Genomic DNA, 18864 nt, shown 5'->3' with positions numbered 1-18864 from the left:
ATCCAGCGGCATTATAATATTGGATTTCTGTGTTTATTTCTGTAGGTGGCTCTCACTTCCATACCTGAGGACATTTTAAAAACTAGCTCAGCACTAGGAAGTAACCCATCCAGACAATTAAGTGGTTCTAATGTTATATATGTGTCTTTTCTTCCATCTTTCTGTCTCAGCCACTCCATTCCACAACCACTCACCTTTATCAATCAATCAGCATTTCATGCCCATTTAGTCTTCATTGGGTTTATCCCATAAATATTTTTTTACCTCAACAAAAACATGGGGTTGCCCCATGTCTGCTGCTTGCCACCTCCCTCTTCTGTGTGGGTGGCACAGATTTGGCAACTTTGGTTTCAGCGTGCTAAGTCTTGAATTGCAGATAGAAGGAATATTGGGTGCCCATTGCATATTGTACTGTTTAAATGCAGAGAAGGGAATACATTTGTAGGATGGCATGCTTGACCTTCTTTGTGGTCATTTTGGGGTTATAGAACATAATTATTGCTTACATAGAGCCATGCATTCATGAGAGTTCCCCTGAAAGTCACTCATCACATGGTGAAAAATACAATGGGAAATGTGCCACAAGTATGCCAAGCTTCCCTTTGGCTCCTGTCTTTGTCATGGAACAGATTTGCAGGATGATTCCCACAACTGACTTATTTGATCCTGTGGCATATGGCTAGAATGAGACTATGACTTAAAGCACAGGACTTCCCTCAAGGAATTCTGGGAGTTGGTAAGGGAGCTCGGAACTGTAGTTTGGTGAGTTCCCATGATTCTTGGGGGGAAGTCATATGTTTTAAATGTATGGTGTGGAAGCAGCCTGCAGTTCTATCCCCACTTACTTAGGAGTTTGTGCTATTGTACCCAACATTGCTTACTTTTTGAAAACACGTGAGAAGGGAGGCTTGCCCACAATTTTGCTTGTCCCATCACTTTCCCCTGGAAAAAGCTGAATAGGAAACTGCTCTTTACTGCTGAATCAGAGAAAACAGCAGAAAGGTTTTCTGTGGATTGATGCTTGCTCCGATTCTGTGCTAAAGAAGAAGGCTTTTCAGAGGGAAGCAATGGGGCATTCTAGGAATGGGACTATGCAAGTGTGGATGAGCCCTGACTGTGGGTCAAACTAGACATTACTTAGTGTGTGATTACCACCCACATCTGGGTGGTTGTTTCTAAAATTATAATACTAGGTGTGGGGAGGGGGGAACGACAATTTTCACCAGAACCGCAGGGTGCAGGAAGTGGAGGCGTAACCCTTCTCTTCCAAGCTGCAGCCCTGAAAAATAATTGCCACCCATGTTGTAATTAGCCTTAGGGGAGAAAGTGAAGGGGTCCCTATGGTAAATCGTAGCACCTGGGGCAAACTTTGTCAAGACCATGGCAGGGGAAGGAAGAGTTAATCCTCTCCTTCATGTGTGTTGCAGCCTCAGTTAAAAATGCCTCCCATATGGCGGGAAGGTAAATGGTGTTTCCGTGCGCTGCTCTGGTTCTCCAGAAGCGGCTTAGTCATGCTGGCCACATGACCCGGAAGCTGTACGCCAGCTCCCTCGGCCAATATAGCGAGATGAGCACTGCAACCCCAGAGTCAGTCATGACTGGACCTAATGGTCAGGGGTTCCTTTACCTTTATTTCACTGCACACCAAACATAATGGCCTTTAGCTTAGAAATAATATGTCAGCCATAGTGTGTGGGGAGAGGGGAGGGTGTTGGGTGTTGGTTTTCGGTTTTCCCAAATGATTGATTATATTCATGCCCTCTACATGGCTTCCTGGCCACTTGCAAAACAAGGAACTAGATTATTCAGGAGAGCAAGAAATTGGATTGCTGACTCAGCCAGGCAAAGTTAAGCATTGTGAATTGAGCATTAAGATAAGCATTGAGTCTCTGTCAGGGGAAAAGGGGTATAAATAAATAAAAATAATTCCATTTATCGCAACATGTTCAGCGCATGTTAAATGTTTCCCCCTGAAATAAAACTTGTAAGATGTTTAACTTTGGCTGGATCATGCCTTAGGCTGGTTAGTTGATTAAATTATATTTTGTTGAATTTTATTTCTTTGAAGAAAGCAACACTAAGAGAATGATCATGCTCTAAATTTGCAATTCTTCCATATGCAAGGTATTAAAATTAATTTCTAGATATGGCAGCTCCTTGGATTTGAATTTCCCATTTTAAAGTAAAGTTTCAGTGCCACTGGAGATCTTTACAAGGCTTTCTTATTAATGGGATTAAAAATAAAAAAGTCACATCAGTAAAAAATTAAGATTGCTTGTTTTAAAATATTTCATTTTCAAACCTTATCTGGAGGGTGACCATAAACTTGAGCTATTCAGGGAATTGTTTACTGAACCAGATCTTTGTTAAAAATAAAAATCTCTGCCTTTATTATCTGTCAAATACTGTCAGTGGATATAAGTCTATAGTGATGCAGAAAGAAACTTCAGTCTGTCACTTCATAGGAATCAATAAGGTTATTGCAGCCTTGGAAGGCAATAACTGGTGAAGGCTTCTTTCTTTCCTGCTACAAAGATCTTTTTTTGAGGGGGGTGGGTGTTCTTTTTAGCACATGCTACTTGAAACCTAATAGCACTGCTACTGGAACAATCCAGTTGCATTCCTAGAAATTAATCCCTTAACTAGATCCCTCATAATTGTACCTTTATGTTTCCCTTTGGGTGACTGAAATTTTGCGGCTCACAAGACAAACTCTTGTGGATTCTGCTGCCTCCTGGCCTGTTGGTTTTTAGAGCCTAACAAGCAAAAAGCCCTTTCACAGGTCGCAAAATTAGCACAAAGCTGTTTCTTTCTTGCTAATTAAGGAGCTGACTCTTGACTATGGTGATCCAGTCTTATTCAAAGATCTGTTAAGCTAACAGGGTTGTGTCGCTTAATAGGGTAAGTGGCCCTCTTAAGCAGCTCATTTCCCCTCTGCACTGCCTCAAGATCAAATGAGTTAGCCCAGTGTTTTATTTATTTAACTGTGTTTATATGCAGCTTAATAATAATAAAATAATAATAATAATAATAAATAAATCTTGAAGTTAAAAACAAATAAAATCATTAGTTTTCGGCTAGCCTAAACACATTTTTTCATCAGAAACTCTCTTTTTAAAAAAACCAAAAAAAACCACAACAATTTTATTAAAGGTTTTCAACCTAATATACCATAATATTCAAACTACACTAAAAAGGGAAATAATAAACATTATATTAAACAGGAAAAAATAGAGAGCAAAAGAAAGTTCAATGCATTCATAATAACCTTCATATGATTCTCATAAAACACAAAATTATAAATATATCTATGTAGCCCTCGGTCACTATTTTACCTTCACAAATTCAGAGAGTTGAATTCTCCCACTCCCCACCTGAGAGAGTTTTGCCTTCCTCGGTCTCCCGCCCTGAGAAAAAACCTGCCTCTCATATAGGCTCCATCCTCTTCTCTCTGTGAGCTCCCTGTATCTTTATTTTTCACAAATATAATTTTTTTACATGAGAAACTCTTAGCCTTCAGGAATCTTATTTTTTTTAAAAAAAAAAAAAAATCAGCCTTTGGGGGGAAAATGTGAAATGGGCAATGGATAACTTTTGGCAAAATGCCAAAAGAAAGAAAATCTTGCTGTTTTGTTGTCCTTCAGCATACCTGAAGGAGCGTCTCCGCCCCCATCGTTCAACCCAGATACTGAGGTCCAGTGCCAAGGGCCTTCTGGCAGTTCCCTCCCTGTGAGAAGTGAGGTTACAGGGAACCAGGCAGAGGGCTTGTGAAACTCCCTCCCTGTCGAACGCCCTCCCACCAGATGTCAAGGAGATAAATAATTAGACAACCTTTAGGAGACATCTGAAGGCAGCCCTGTATTGGGAAGTTTTTAATGTTTGATCTTTTATTGTGTTTTTAATATTCTGTTGGGAACTGCCCAGAGTGGCTGGGGAAACCCAGCCAGATGAGCGGGGTATAAATAATAAATTATTATTATCATTATATTTGAAAACTAAAATGGGGGTGAGGGCAGATATGAAATAGTTCCAGTGTTCAGTCGGTACAAAATTCTGGTATTTAACTTGCTAGGGGGTGGGGGAGAGAATCAGAAGAATGTGTAAAATAGGCCATGTAAATTCAAGAGCATCTGTTTAGTAACTGGGTAAAATCACTCAGTTCACATATGGTGTTATCTATTATGGTGCTACTCAAAGTGGTGGTCCATGGACTGGTGCTTTTCTGTGGGCCATCAGCTGCTGGTCCCCAATGGTTCTGCCACAGCTCAGGTTGGATAAGATGCTTCAGGGACCAAATATACTTCTGGCCCCTGGCACACTGGGGTGGGGAGTTGCTGGTCCACTACTGGTCTACCAGGGGGAGAAATTGCTCTCCTAGGTGAGCCACAATCCCTGAATTTCCAACTTTTAATCTTATTGTTAACAAAAACAAGTTTCTAGCCCCTTTGGAGCTTATTATTCTGCCCATTTATTTTATGAGCGATTAGTGTTTTTGCAAATGAACAAAGTCCTAGCAAAGTGAGGAAAGCAGATAGAGCTAGGAAGACCAAGCGAAGGTGGATGTCCATGTTCCCACCACATGTTTATCATTCACTGCTTGCAACTCTAATAAGCCATCACAAAACCATACCCAAGGCAGAGTTTTCACACACCCTGAAACACATTCCTTTTCAACGGGGGTCATTCACATGTTCAAAATGCAAGTCATGTGTCTTCAAGTGGTGCCCATATATGTGTGGATTGGTGCCAGGGTTTTGAAGTGGCATGCAGACAATCCTCCCCTATTCCTGTAAATCGTGGTTTCCCAAACTTGGGTCCTCAACTGTTTTGGGACTACAGTTCCCATCATCCCTGACCACTGGTCCTGCTAATTAGGGATGGTGGGAGTTGTAGTCCCCAAACAGCTGGAGGGCCAAGTTTGGGAAAGCCTGTTAAATCGAAGGGCAGCTACAAGCACACATTTGCTCCCCTCTGTTAAGCTGCATGAGAGACCCTCTTAAGGCAGGGGTGCTCTCCAAAATATGCATTTAGAATGCAAATAGATCCAGCTCAAAATATTTTCTAGGTGGTCACCACACTCAGAGTCTAAAAATAATGTTCAACACCAGATTAGCTCACACCCTTGATTTCCTCCCCCTTCCTCCTTCTGGTATCTGTGTGGGAGAATCATAGCATACTTGTTTTAAACTGGCCTCTGCTTGGTTTGCGAAGTGTTTGGGAATTTTCATATACCTTGCAGATATGGGTTGATGCATGGGAGACCCTCTTTTTAAAGGAAGAGTTGACCTTGAGTCTCTTGCAGGCTGGGGTGGGGTGGGGGTTCTGTGCCTTTAACAGCTGTTTGACAATCAGAAATTCAACAAGCTGAAGCTTGTTTAACGCTGCATCTCCATGCCAACAAAATGTTGATTTCTGCCTGCTGTGTACCAGTTATTATTTTTAATTGTAAAAAGTCAGCCCCTGTTGGAGGAAGTAATCTGAATATACCCCCCTTGTCTTATCAATCTATTATTGTCTCCTTGCCCCCTCTAGTTAGTACAGTACAGTACAGTACAGTGGTATCTCGGGTTACAGACGCTTCAGGTTACATATGCTTCAGGTTACAGACTCTGCTAACCCAGAAATAGTGCTTCAGGTTAAGAACTTTGCTTCAGGATGAGAACAGAAATCATGCTCTGGCAGCACGGCGGCAGCAGGAGGCCCCATTAGCTAAAGTGGTGCTTCAGGTTAAGAACAGTTTCAGGTTAAGAATGGCCCTCCGGAATGAATTAAGTACTTAACCCGAGGTACCACTGTACTAGGAAATAATGCACACAGGTTATTTGAAGAGAGACCACCCAAAGGTGAATGATCACCCATGGCCAAATTTCCAGAATAGCATTTGGGGGGGGGGGGAGCCTTCTAATAATGCACCATTTACTGATGTCTTCAGTCAAGCTTAGAAGAACATTATGGGAATAGTCCATCTTGAAATTAATAATTATTGGTTTGGAAATGGTAGATAAGAGATTAGGATTGCAAGCATTATTGCTGACAGCTTCTCTGCACTTCCAATTATGCTTTGTAGCCCTTGATGTCAATCCAGCTACAGCTAGTCGTGACAGAGGGCATGTTCCCATTAGCAGATTGAAATGCTGCGAGATTGTTTCCTCCCACTGTGTTTTCAAGTTGCTTTCTTCCATTGCTGTTCACTGGAACATCGAAACTACTATATTTACTTGGATTTGTTCTCTTCTAGCTGTTTATTTTAAAATTGTAGAATAATAATAATAATAATAATAATAATAATAATAATAATAATAATTTTATTATTTGTATGCCGCCCATCTGACTTGGTTTCCCCAGCAACTCTGGGTGGCTCCCCACAGAATATTTAAAACACGATAAAGCATCAAACATTAAAAACTTCCCTAAACAGGGTTGCCGTCAGATGTCTTCTAAAAGTCAAATAGCTTTTTATTTCCTTGACATCTGATGGGAGGGCGTTCCACAGGGCGGGTGCCACTACCGAAAAGGCCCTCTGCCTGGTTCCCGGTAACATTACTTCTCACAGTGAGGGAACCGCCAGAAGGCCCTCGGAGCTGGACCTCAGTGTCTGGGCCGAATGATGGAGGTGGAGATGCTCCTTCAGGTATACAGGGCTGAAGCCATTTAGGGCTTTAGAGGTCAACACCAACACTTTGAAATGTGCTTGGAAAAATACTGGGAGCCAATGTGAAGAGTATGTGTTAGCTCCAAGTAGCTAACTAAGTCATAAAATATATATATTTAAAAACTCACAACAAAATAAGACATTCTTCTTAAAAGCAGATATCAACAACACAAAGCTTTGCTTGCATGCAGCAGTGGGCTGCAGTGCACCCACCTTCCAGTAGACAGGCGTGTACTTCTTGGAGTTTTGATTGTATCTGTTGTATTTGACTGCTTTTAATGATCTTATGTGTAAATCGCCTTGAGGTGGCTGCTTAGCAGGTGATTAATAAATGGATGATGATGATCCCCCCACCATCCAGGACCAAGGACAGCACACATGGAAGGCCAGTCAAATCATCAGCAATGGTGCTGATTTGCATGAGAAGGCTGCTGTATTCCTCTCCCCTCCTTCTGCACGCTTTTGGTGGGTAAATACTGGGCTCTCCTGCTGGATGTAGTTTTCTTGTGATGGGGCTTCAGCAGCTATGGAGCCATGCAGGTTGTGGTAGCCTGTTTCTGCATGCATATGGAAGCACGGCATCATCTGTAGAAACAGGTCATTTCTGCTTCTCATTCTGCAGATGGGGAGCTGCATTGAGTTAATGACTTGCCTGTGGCCAGAACCAAGAATCTGACTGCCTATAAACAAAAGCCCAAGACTTCCAGTGCGTTAGCACTAAAGCCATCTGGAGGAACAATATGCCATTGTTTAAAATATTAAGACCACAATCTGCAAAGGTGTAAAAATGATGGGATAGAAGATAATTAATCCAGGTGCATGCCCAGCCAGAAATGCTTTCTTTTGCTTATGACAACTCAGGTGTGAACATTTCTCCCTTCCTGTAGTTCAAGAAGGTAAAGGTAAAGGACCCCTGGATGGTTAGGTCCAGTCAAAGGTGACTATGGGGTTGTGGTGCTCATCTTGCTTTCAGGCTGAGGGAGCTGGCATTTGTCCACAGACAGCTTTCCAGGTCATGTGGCCAGTATGACTAAACCGCTTCTGGCACAACGGAACACCGTGACGGAAACCAGAGCGCATATAAATGCCATTTACCTTCCCGCTGTAGTGGTATCTATTTATCTCCTCGCACTGGCATGCTTTCAAACTGCTAGGTTGGCAGGAGCTGGGACAGAGCAATGGGAGCTCACCCCGTCACAAGGATTTGAACTGCTGACCTTCTGATAGGCAATCCCAAGAGGCTCAGTGGTTTAGACCACAGCACCACCGGCATCCCTGACTGTAGTTCAATAAACCACACCTGACATGATCCGTACACTGGAGATACATGGAGATGGGAGGAGGCAGTCCAGTTTTCATTGGAAAAGCAGATTGGGAAACAGGGTGAAGGGAAAGGATTAGATATCAAGGAGGTAAGTTACTATACAACCTTTAGAAGACATCTGAAGACAGCCCTGTATAGGGAAGTTCTTAATGTTTGGTGTTTGATTAGGTTTTTATATATGCTGGAAGCCGCCTGGAGTGGCTTGGGCAACCCAGTCAGATGTGTGGGGTACAAATACAAAAACAACAACAATTTAAATGCTCCCCCAGTTCTATTTTAAAGCGGATGGGGTGCTTTAAAGTGGGGAAAGGGGTAGTCAGGTGACCCAATCACATAGATTCCCTACATTTGCTATGTGACTCGGCCCCAAGAGAGAGAATTAAACTTCATGCCTTTGGATAACAGCATTTATGGTTTAAAGCATGTCAGGACAAACATTGTATTTAAGACCTTTGCACCTCTGTGGCTTGATACTTTTGCACCTTTGTGGTTTGATGCCAGAGGTTTTCCCAGAGAGTGTGGCAAGTGGGAAAAAGGGGGGGGGGAGAAAAACTTCTCTGACCCATGTGTAGAAATCCTGAGACAACCAGAAGTGTGGATAAGCCCTTTGTGGCTATGGATTGGTTTAGTCCTCTTTTGGGGACAATGATTCTATTAGGAGATGTGCAGGTTTCCCAAGGACCATTAAAACAACTTGAAACACAAATGGAGTGACTCCAACTCCCATCAGCCTTGGGCAGCATGGCAAATGTTTGTGATGATGGAAGTTGGGGTCCAACAACATCGGGGGAGAGGTTCCCACTTCCTGACTTAAAGGGAGAGGTGTGGGACATACAGGAAAAATCTCAGGCGTTGTTTCGGCCAGATGCCACTTAGACTAAGCCTTGAAACCTGTTTTCAGAACCAGGTCATAACAGTAGACTGACTACATGCAGAATACATTTTTCTATAGGTAATTACAGTCGCTTTTCTCCCCATAATATTTGGGTTTTAGGGAGTGGAGTTTCCCAATCAAAGGCATAGCCTGCTAGACTGGCTGGCCAACTAACTCAGCACCTCTCTTTTTAGAACTTAAATGCAGGGTCTCAACTGCAGTGCACTGAACTTGAAGGTGGAAACCTGGAGCACGCAAGGCAGATGATTAGAACTCAAAGATAATGTATTATCCCATTTATTTATCCGGATAAGCGACCTGAGTGATTTAAGACTTCCAAGTCCTTGAACAAAGTTATTGGTGAATTACACCTGATGGGGATGAGTTTACAATGCTGAGATTTCTTGTTCAATAAATTATTATTGTGGGGAGTAGTTCCAATAACAAGGACTGACTTTATATATATATATATATATATATATATATATATATATATATATTATTAAGTTTCAGCATTTTTAACATGTACAGTCAAAACACAATTTTGTCTTCTCTCTTATTTTTGCTGACTTCCCACCCCATCCCAGCAAACTTACAGGAAAACTCTGTGAACTTCAGATCCTATCATGTGTCTATCTAGCAAACGTGCATTGTTGGCTTGACTACATTGCAAATAAGTGTTGTTATTTATTCAGTGGTCTGTGTTTGTAGAAGGAGTTGTCGTTTCTCCTCTTCTGCTGCACCCTATCTTCCATCTATCAAATCATAACCAGAATATTATAATCGAATGGTGTCTGTTGCTCATAGCTCAGTAACAAGGACTTTCTGTTGCATGGGGTGTGCCCCTCACAGTGGGACTTCTTTAACTTTACACGTTGCATTCCAGTACTTCCTGTTTTCTACAACTGATATGTGGAGTTCCTCTGCTCAGAGGCTTCCTTACTCTCTACAAAGAAAGAGGCAATTCTCTGGGTCCAATGCTGTCCTCTCTACAAAGTATATGGGGATGTCTGTATCACTGAAGGGTGCTCTGCACGCACTGCAGTGCCCCCTGTTTCCACAAAGGATGTTAATCCTAAAAAAACCCCACCCACCAATAATAAAAGTGATAGGTTGCTGTTGTTTTTTAAAGCCAATTATTTCAGGGGGTGCCATTGACAGCGCCGTAGAACACCCTTCTTCTTTAATACGTATACTAGAATGTGTGACACTGTGGGATTTATGCTTTCCTAACTGAAAGTAACACTGCACATCATTCTGGCTTTCTGAAAATATCAGTCCCCCTTATCTCTCATTTTAATTTCTTCAACCATTTGTTTATCTCAGCCAGGGCACTTGGATAAATCAGTCTATAAGATGCCCTCCTATGTTGGGAATTCCATTTTTTTATTTTTACACTTTTGGAATGGATGAAAAGAGGCCCACATATTAAGTTAACTCAGGAGTCACACTAATACCTTGCATTGGTATAGTTTAGGGGAAAGGTGAGTAAGGGGTAACCTGGTGGAAGTTTGTAAAAATTATGCATGACCTAGAGAAAATGGATAGAGAACATTTCCTTCCTCCCTCCCTCTCTCTTAACAGTAGGACTTGTGGGCACCCTGATGAAGCTGAACTACTTTGAAAACTGCTGTAACATTATAGCTATGACAATTTCTAAGGCTCTGAAAATGCAGAGGTGATTAAGAAGACCTTAAGCAGTTGACATTGCAAGCAAAGGCCATGACAATCCAGCCAAATCATTTCACAAGCACTTTCCACACAGGTTCCAATGAGAGAGTTAGCTTTGTGCTTGACTAGCCTACTGAAGTCAAGAAGACTTCAAGGTCCTTAGCTCTGGTTAGTTACATCATACTCAGTATTTGTTGGGAGACGGATTATAGCATTGGCCTTGCTACCTCCTCAGTCTAGTTTCTGCTTCTGGTGAAGTGTCCTCTTGACTAAGAAGTGTTATTGCACAGATTAGTTAAGGGCTTCTTCAAAAGGAGGCATTTTAGTACTTGTGCGCCAACACACCCAAGCATGAAATACATGTCTGCTTCATCAAATGTTATTTCTACTCCTGTCTCTTCAAGATACATGTTAAGCACAGCCTTGGTCCATTCCTAGTCACTGAGGACAGTGAAAGTGGGTCTCAGTGTCCTCTCCAGCAAACTTACAGGAAAACTCTGTGAACTTTATCTCCTATCATATGTCTATCTAGCAAACGTGCATTGTTGGTTTGACTACATTACAAATAAGCGTTATTTATTCAGTGGTCTGTGTTTGTAGAAGGCATGCGGGCAGGCAGTCTCTGATGGCTGGGGGTCCTCAGCTTCAGCATTATTGCATCAAACATTGTATCGCTCAGCTTGGCTGAGGCCTGAGCAATCTCGAACGCAGCAGGTCCCCACACACTGAACAGCATGGCCCGCTTCAGTTCAGGGGTCAGTCACCTTATTGGCTGTGAGGAAGAACTCAAGCCGGGTGGCGTAGGAGTCCCATTTCCCTGGAACCATGACATCAAATTCCTCAATGTGGCCCTGGGTGGCCATGACGTCCGCTCTGAGCGATCTGCCTTGTGGCTGCAGTCAGTGATTTCAGCTCAGCTGAGGCGACAGTTCCCCAGCAGTGATTTCAGCTTGTGGAAGCTAGCCAGGACTGCATACCTAGCCTAGCATCCCACCTTCATCACCATTGAGGTGAAGGTGGGTTCCTATGAGGCACAGTGATAACAGCAAGAACCTTTATTGAACTACATAATCCCAACGTGATTGGCTGTCTAAACTTCCAAGCTCCATGACCAAATCCTGAAATGTTCTGTGATTGGATATCATGTATCGAATCAGAACACAGGAGCTCAGAATCCTTAGTCCAGACTCAAGGTCAGGCAAACACAGACCACTGAATACATAACAGACATCTCTCCCCCCCTCCCCCCCTCTCTCTCCAGTTTGCTGCTTTTTCATCTGACTCACATCGCTGAACTCTCAACTCTTGCCTTTGTCTTTTTCTAACTACCAGCCAGTTGAAGGAGGGTGGCAAAGTCATTTTCCATCAGGCACAGATCCACTTCCTTTGTTGGCTTAGTAGCCCATCACTTGGGCTATCACCGCACCAGGAATTTGAATGGTATTGCTTATATTTTTGCACTTGCCAGATCCAGGGGTTAGAAAAGTCTCAGCATACAGCCTACCCCACCCAAACTCATAACATTTTTTTAATTATTAAACATGTATTTATGCACTGCCTATTCACCTCACAGCACTCAAGGCAGCTTACAACCTTAGCTTCCCTGTTTTGTTTATTTTCATATTTATAAATTATTTCAATTGTCAGTCTGATTGGCTTTTGTGCATAATTTTGTTCTTGCACGGTTTGCCACAGCTTCTAGCTCCTTCGCGTTCCCTCCCCTCTTCATTACCAAATGGCATGTGCACTTGTTTGCATCAGTAGAACACCAAACGAAAAGAATATGAAGCCAGCCATGTATGCAGTCACATCTGACATGGTTTATTTCCCAGTGTTTCTTCAATGCATATGTGCACATTAATAAGAGAGGTGAGGGTAGAGTGGAGAGATACAAATGAACAGAAAGACATAGCAAACCGAGTAGTTCTGGAACTACTTTTAGACATTATCAAACTGAAATTTAGGAGGAGTGGAAGGCTCCGTAGAGTGAAACGTAAAGAAATGAAATGGGTTAACCCTCTCATTCCTACTGTCCACTACAATTTTATTTATGTAGGGTTGAAACCAGTGCCTACCCTTGTGCTCATGGAACACATTTTGATCCTGCAGAACCTTCCACAAATGGAAGAGGTAAAAAAGGGGGGGGGGGGGAGTAAAGGACTCCAGTCAAACTTGACTCTGGGGTTGCTTAATGACATGAGTAGTGAATCATACTCCTTTCTTAGTATCTTGAATCACTTTCTTTAATTGTTTGATTATACTGTGACCTTCAATATTTCAGTATTTTATACACCATAATCATCACCATTGTTATCATAATATTTCTAACTTATAAAGCATTTCAGCAACTAGTTGCTATATGAAGTGACAGAATTAAAGGGAACAGGCTATCTTTTTTAAAAAATGCACAAGTTGTTCCTTAAATGGCTCTTTCATGTCAAGAGTCTCTAATTAACCTGGGTCTCTCTGTTTTTCCTCCCTTTTAATAAACATCAGTCTCCAATTAGTCTCTTGCTTGTGTAAACAAGATTGGAGCAAATTAAAGGGTTATTATCTGGGGATAACAGCTTGTGTGAAATCCCACCTGCGCCAATCAGAGATTTCTGTGTTGACCTGAAGAATTTCAGTGGGGATGTCAGCCTTTTAAATATTAAGCTAACTTGTCGTCTGGGTTTGATGGCATAAGCAGAGTCTTCCAATCAACCAATGCTTTATTATTGCAGGAGGGACAAGAATATCACATTCATGAAACACAAAGTTGTTCATTCTTTAGATATTCTCCTGTACTCTTTGACATGTGAGGAACACAAACAACCATCATCTAGCATCATGTACATTTTCCTCTTTGTCCCTCTTGATGAATTTTATCCCAAACCAAGCAAGTAGTAGATAGCTCAGTTGGTTAGAGCAGTCATTTTCAACCAGTGTGCTGTGGCACCCTGGGGTGCCTTGAATGATTGTTGGGATGCCATGGTCAACACCAGCCTCTGTCCCTCTTTCCTTCCCCCCTCCTCTGATGCCCTCTCGCGTCTCTCTCTCCTAAAGGCTTGTGTGCCTGTTTACTGCAGCAACCCTGGCTCCAAGCTCCTCCAAGCGAATGGTGCCTCTGGGACTGGCCAGGGGAGAGGAGAGGAGGCTGAGAGAACACTCCACAAAGGAGGATGTTTGAAAAGGGGTGAGAGGCTGCCAGTTCTGCAGGCAAGGGGCGACATAACTGGGCTCCTGAGCCCCACAGGGGAGCTGCAGAAAGAACGCAGTTGGTCAAAGGAGCCATGGACTCAAAAAGGTTGAAGACCTCTGGGTTAGAGTGTAGTGCTGATGACACCAAGGCCACAGGTTCAATCCCCATAGGGGGCAGCTATATATTCGAGAGCCAGTGTGGTGTAGTGGTTTAGAGCGGTAGTCTCCTAATCTGGGGAACCGGGTTCGCGTCTCCGCTCCTCCACATGCAGCTGCTGGGTGACCTTGGGCCAGTCACGCTTCTTTGAAGTCTCTCAGCCCCACTCACCTCACAGAGTGTTTGTTGTGGGGGAGGAAGGGAAAGGAGAATGTTAGCCGCTTTGAGACTCCTGAAGGGGAGTGAAAGGCGGGATATCAAACCCAAACTCTTCTTCTTCTTCTTCTTCTTGCAGAGGGCTGCACTAGATGATCCCCATGGTCCAGTCCCACACAACAGTTCTATGATTCTAAGTAGTAATGTGGCTGAAAATCTAGGGGGGTTTTATGGTGTGGAAGAATAGGTGTCTGCCCACTGGTCTTTGCTCTGACACCCATGTGCTTCCCAGCCTGTGCCTCTAACATCAGTACATCTGATGAGAAAGGGGGAGCAGAGAGGAGAGGAGCACAAAGAGTCTTGATTATTATTATTATTATTATTTTTAAAAAGAAATGCTTTCTGCATCCTTAGCTAATCTTGCCCCCTTCTAAAATTTATTTATTGGTGTGCATTTTTCTTTTTGTAAATCAAGAAAAGAAAAGAAAAGACAGGACAAAAACAAAACAAAACACAAAACAGGAATTAAGAGATTTTCTCTGGATGGTGGTGGCACTGGAGAAGAGAAGTTGGGGGGGGAGCACGCCACCCCCGGCAGCGTGATCCCGGTAGGGTGCCACCGCTGCTGCCCGCCCATGCTGGGTGCCATGCCCCTGCAAGTGGCGTGCCCCACCACTGGGTGGAGGGTTTGTGTGCTGTGTCCTGTTGGTGTCCTGTTGGTAGCACTTGCCCTTCTGACAGGAAATGCTCTTCAGGGAGGGGACCAAAAAAAACGATGGGAGGGTTGAAGAGGGTCATTTGCCTGCAAGTGAGAAATGTCCCTATTTTCACCGGAGGAATGTTGGAGGGTTTGTCAGTGCTCATGCTAAATCAATGCACCCATGAGAACTTTGGAGGGAAGAGGATGTGCTAGCGGTGTGTGCATGGAATTTAATCCTTGTTAGCAATCTCACACCCACTGACAGGTTGAGGTCAATTGTTTCCTCTTTAACACACACACACACACACACACACACACAGCACAAAAGAATTACCATGTAAATGGCGACCTCAAACAATAAGCTGCTCTTAGGGATACAGAAATGCAACCAATAACTGAGCTGCCACAATAAGGCTGAGGCAATCAGCAGCCATTATTATCATTCACACTGCCTACTTAGCAACAGCTGTTGTTTAATAACAAAGCACTCTAAAGGAATACAGCCACCACCGCTTTGAAATGTTTCGCAGTGTAAGTGTCATATACCAGGTTATTAAAACGCTCTAATTACCGTGTGACAAATCCCTGCCTCATTTCTGAGTTCAAGAGTTGCCGCACGGTCTGTTTGTTTCGATTTTTGGGGAACCAGCCCTGCAGAACCTGGCGCAACTTCTTACTCGATGGCTTTAACCAGATCCACAGACTGGAGGAATGTTACTCAGACAAAAATACCCAATAGCTCCGTTGCCAGAGCATGAGACTCTGAATCTCTTGGGGCTGTGGGTTCGAGTCCCTTGTGGGGCAAAATATTCCTGCATGGCAGGGGGCTGGACTAGAGGACACCCCCTGTGGTCCCTTCCAACTCTACAGGGCCATAAGTTTATGAAATGAATACTGAAGGCTGAAATTATACACCCACTTTCTCAGGAGCAGGGCCTGTTTTCCTTTGCAGGATTTACTTCTCTGTACATATGCACAGGAGTAGGGCCCACCGATAAGAATAGAAATAAGAGCTAAGGTCACAGAGCTGTGTGCAATTTAGGTATGTCCCAGGGTCTGCCTGCATTTGGGAAATTGAATCCATGAAAGGGGCGGGGCAAAGGCACTTAAGCCCTGCTCCCAATGTTTTGACTTGCTCAGTGGGGAAGGTCTGCAGTGGGCTTTTGCTTGTGTTGACTTGAACATGAACACAACGGCTCATGTAGTTGGGTAAGTTGGGATAGCTCAGTTGGTCAAGCATGAGACTCTTAATCTCAGGGTCATGGGTTGGTTGGGCAGAAGATTCCACATGAGAGGTTCTACTTACATTCAAATCAATGTTAGTAAATGTTCCCTGTCAATACAAGGAAAGCCGTAGACGTACCATGTGGGGTGATTCAAGCAAAGATGTCTGAGGTGGGACTTGTGAACATCTCCTTGACCTCCCAACCCTCCTTCAACAGATGCCTGGATTTACCTAGTATGAATTCAGGAGAGAGTTCTGCCACACATTGTGGGGTGGGGTTGGCCTGGAAGAGGGCCTTATCTGTGGCAGCCCCTAAGTTGTGGAACTCCCTCCCCAGACAGGTGTGTCCAGAACCTTCACTCTGTAGCAACGCAAATGTCAGGGACTGGCAGGACTCTGAAGTGTGAGGGGCAGAGGCAGGGGACCTGAAGAGTACACTATGTAAAAATGGGTCACCTAGGGTCATTGTGAAATCAGGTGATTGACAGGTGGGTGGCTCTGCTCGTAGGGGGAAGATTGAGGATTCATCCCATCAGCCAGATCCAGTTCCCAACTCTTGGATTATAGAATTGCAGCCTATATGGAGCAGTGCTCTTGTTTTAAGCCAAAAGGAGATGTAATGGAAGAGCTACAACTGAGGGAAGGGGAACCGATATATTCTTGTGCCCGGCCAACACACATAGAAGCACAAAATGGTGCAAGAACTGCAGGTCCTCCATTTCACCTTAGGGAGGCAACCCAAGAGAGAAAGGAAGAAGGAAGCCTAGCAAGTCTTGTGATCATCAGGGAACTTGGGTATTCACATATACTGCACAGTATTACAGAATAACAACATTCGAAGAAGTGATGCACAATTCCTCTGCTGCAATCTGGAGACAGAGGCTTATTTAAAACACATGACTTCTCCCAAAGAATCCTGGGAACTGTAGTTTGTTCAGGGCGCTGTGAACTGTAGCTCTTCAGGGGGCAAACTAAATCCCCAGGATTCTTTGGGGAAAGCCATGTGCTATCCCACTAGAGAGTAGTCTTCTCTCTCACTGCTCTCGCTCCCTCTCTCTCTCTGCTCCCACCACGAGACCATAGTATTCCAAAGCAAACAGAAATCACTATCGTGTGATTTGTATGCTACTCAAGTACTTAGGGTCTTGAGTGTCATTCTGATACTCATAATGATAGGTATAGAGTTATATATATAAAGGGAACCCTGAAGATGAAGTCAAAGAGATGGCAACGTGGGGAGATTATAGTTTATGGATAGCTGCCAGAGAGCAGAAATGAACTTCATGAAATTCAAATATATTGGTTTTCACTCTTTCTGAGCATTTGCATCCAGATATAGAATGCTATTAACATTCAAATAAGTACCAAAGAAAGGAAACGATAATGTTTAAGGCCTTGTCTTTGTAGCACGGTAACAAATTTCTATTATTCTGTGGCAACCAGACAAGAGTCAAAAGTGAGGCTGTTTATCTTGATAATGGCCTGATTTGCTATAGGCAGGAATTTGAAGTACTGGGAGGGTGTGGGTGATGGAAAAATCAAGCTATGCGCTGCTGAAATTTCCATAGTTTCTCGGTCTCATGCCCTTTTGAGAGCCATGTACTGCTGAGACAAACTGAATCAGATTTTTGGAAATCTTCTGATTAGCACATGCGTCCAACTGCTCAATGCAAGAAGCTTCACTCAATGATGAGCTGTCCCAGGGCATCTGGATAGCTAGCACTGGAGTCCAGCTGAAATGGGAGATGGGAGTTTAGCCCAATCCAGCACAAAAAATTCATGTCTTGATAACTTGGGGGTGTACAGACCTGGATGACTGGAAGGACATATCCTTAACAGTAGACCCTTCAAGTGTCCCTATTTTCCAGGGACAGTCCCAGATTTACAGAAGCTGCCCTGGTTTCTGATTTGATCTTGGAATGTCCCACTTTTTCTTAGCCTAGGGTGTCCCTATTTTCATCAGAGAAGTGTCAGAGTGCATGGAGTTATGTGACCCTAGAGCCAAGGAGATGAGTAAGGATACAACCTTTAGAACACATCTGAAGGCAACCCTGTATAGGGAAGTTTTTTTAAAATAAAAAGTTAAATGTTTTATTATGTTTTTATATATGTTGGAAGCCACTCAGACGCAGGCCTAGAAAGCATGGCTCAAGCAGAAAACTGCTCGGACTCGGCCTTCTAGCCACAAAACAAGGGGAAATATGGACAAGCCCTCAGTATTGACAATACCAAGCTACATGCAGTGGCAGAGCAAGCCGATTGGGTGCCTGGGGCAGCGTGCGTGCCCTGTGTCCAGGGTCAGGGTCAGCCAGCTGTAGGGGCCACCCTACAGCTGAGGGGGACGCAGTGGGCAGACCGTTTGGGGCAGCATGGAGTCTGTGGGTGCCCAAGCCACCTTGTCACTCCCAGGAGAGACGCAGGAGAGGCTTGGGCACACTGCAGGCCCCATGGTTAGTGCCGCCTGGCATTTTGTCACCCCCCTCAGTGGTGACACCTGGGGCGGCTCGCCCCCACCGCACCCCCCTTCCTCCACCCCTAGTTACATGGACTCAGTAGAAGGCAGCTCCCTATATTCCTATGTTCACATGGAATGAGGCACGCTGAGACCATCTTAAATCAAACATGGCCCCAGACCAGTCTATGCTGGCTGTAAACTGATTCTGAATGCTCCCAGATGTGCCCTTTTCCTTTCTTCTCACATTCAAAGCTGAGTCCATCACCCATGCTATTCGGGAGAAGAAGAAAAACTTTAATTAGAACAACAGCCAAATTGCTGCGCACTTCTATCAATCAGTCACGTCATGCCTGCCTAATAATCCAAGTAGGCATAAACGGAATGCTGAAGCTTGCTTGTGCCAATGGTCCAGCGACCACTTTGTGTCACCACTTCCCCAAATGCATTTGGGGATGTGGTGTGTGGGAGGA

Source organism: Podarcis muralis, chromosome 3 (assembly GCF_964188315.1).
Source record: "Podarcis muralis chromosome 3, rPodMur119.hap1.1, whole genome shotgun sequence".
NCBI lineage: Eukaryota > Metazoa > Chordata > Lepidosauria > Squamata > Lacertidae > Podarcis > Podarcis muralis.
Note: the sequence above shows the minus strand (reverse complement) of the source record.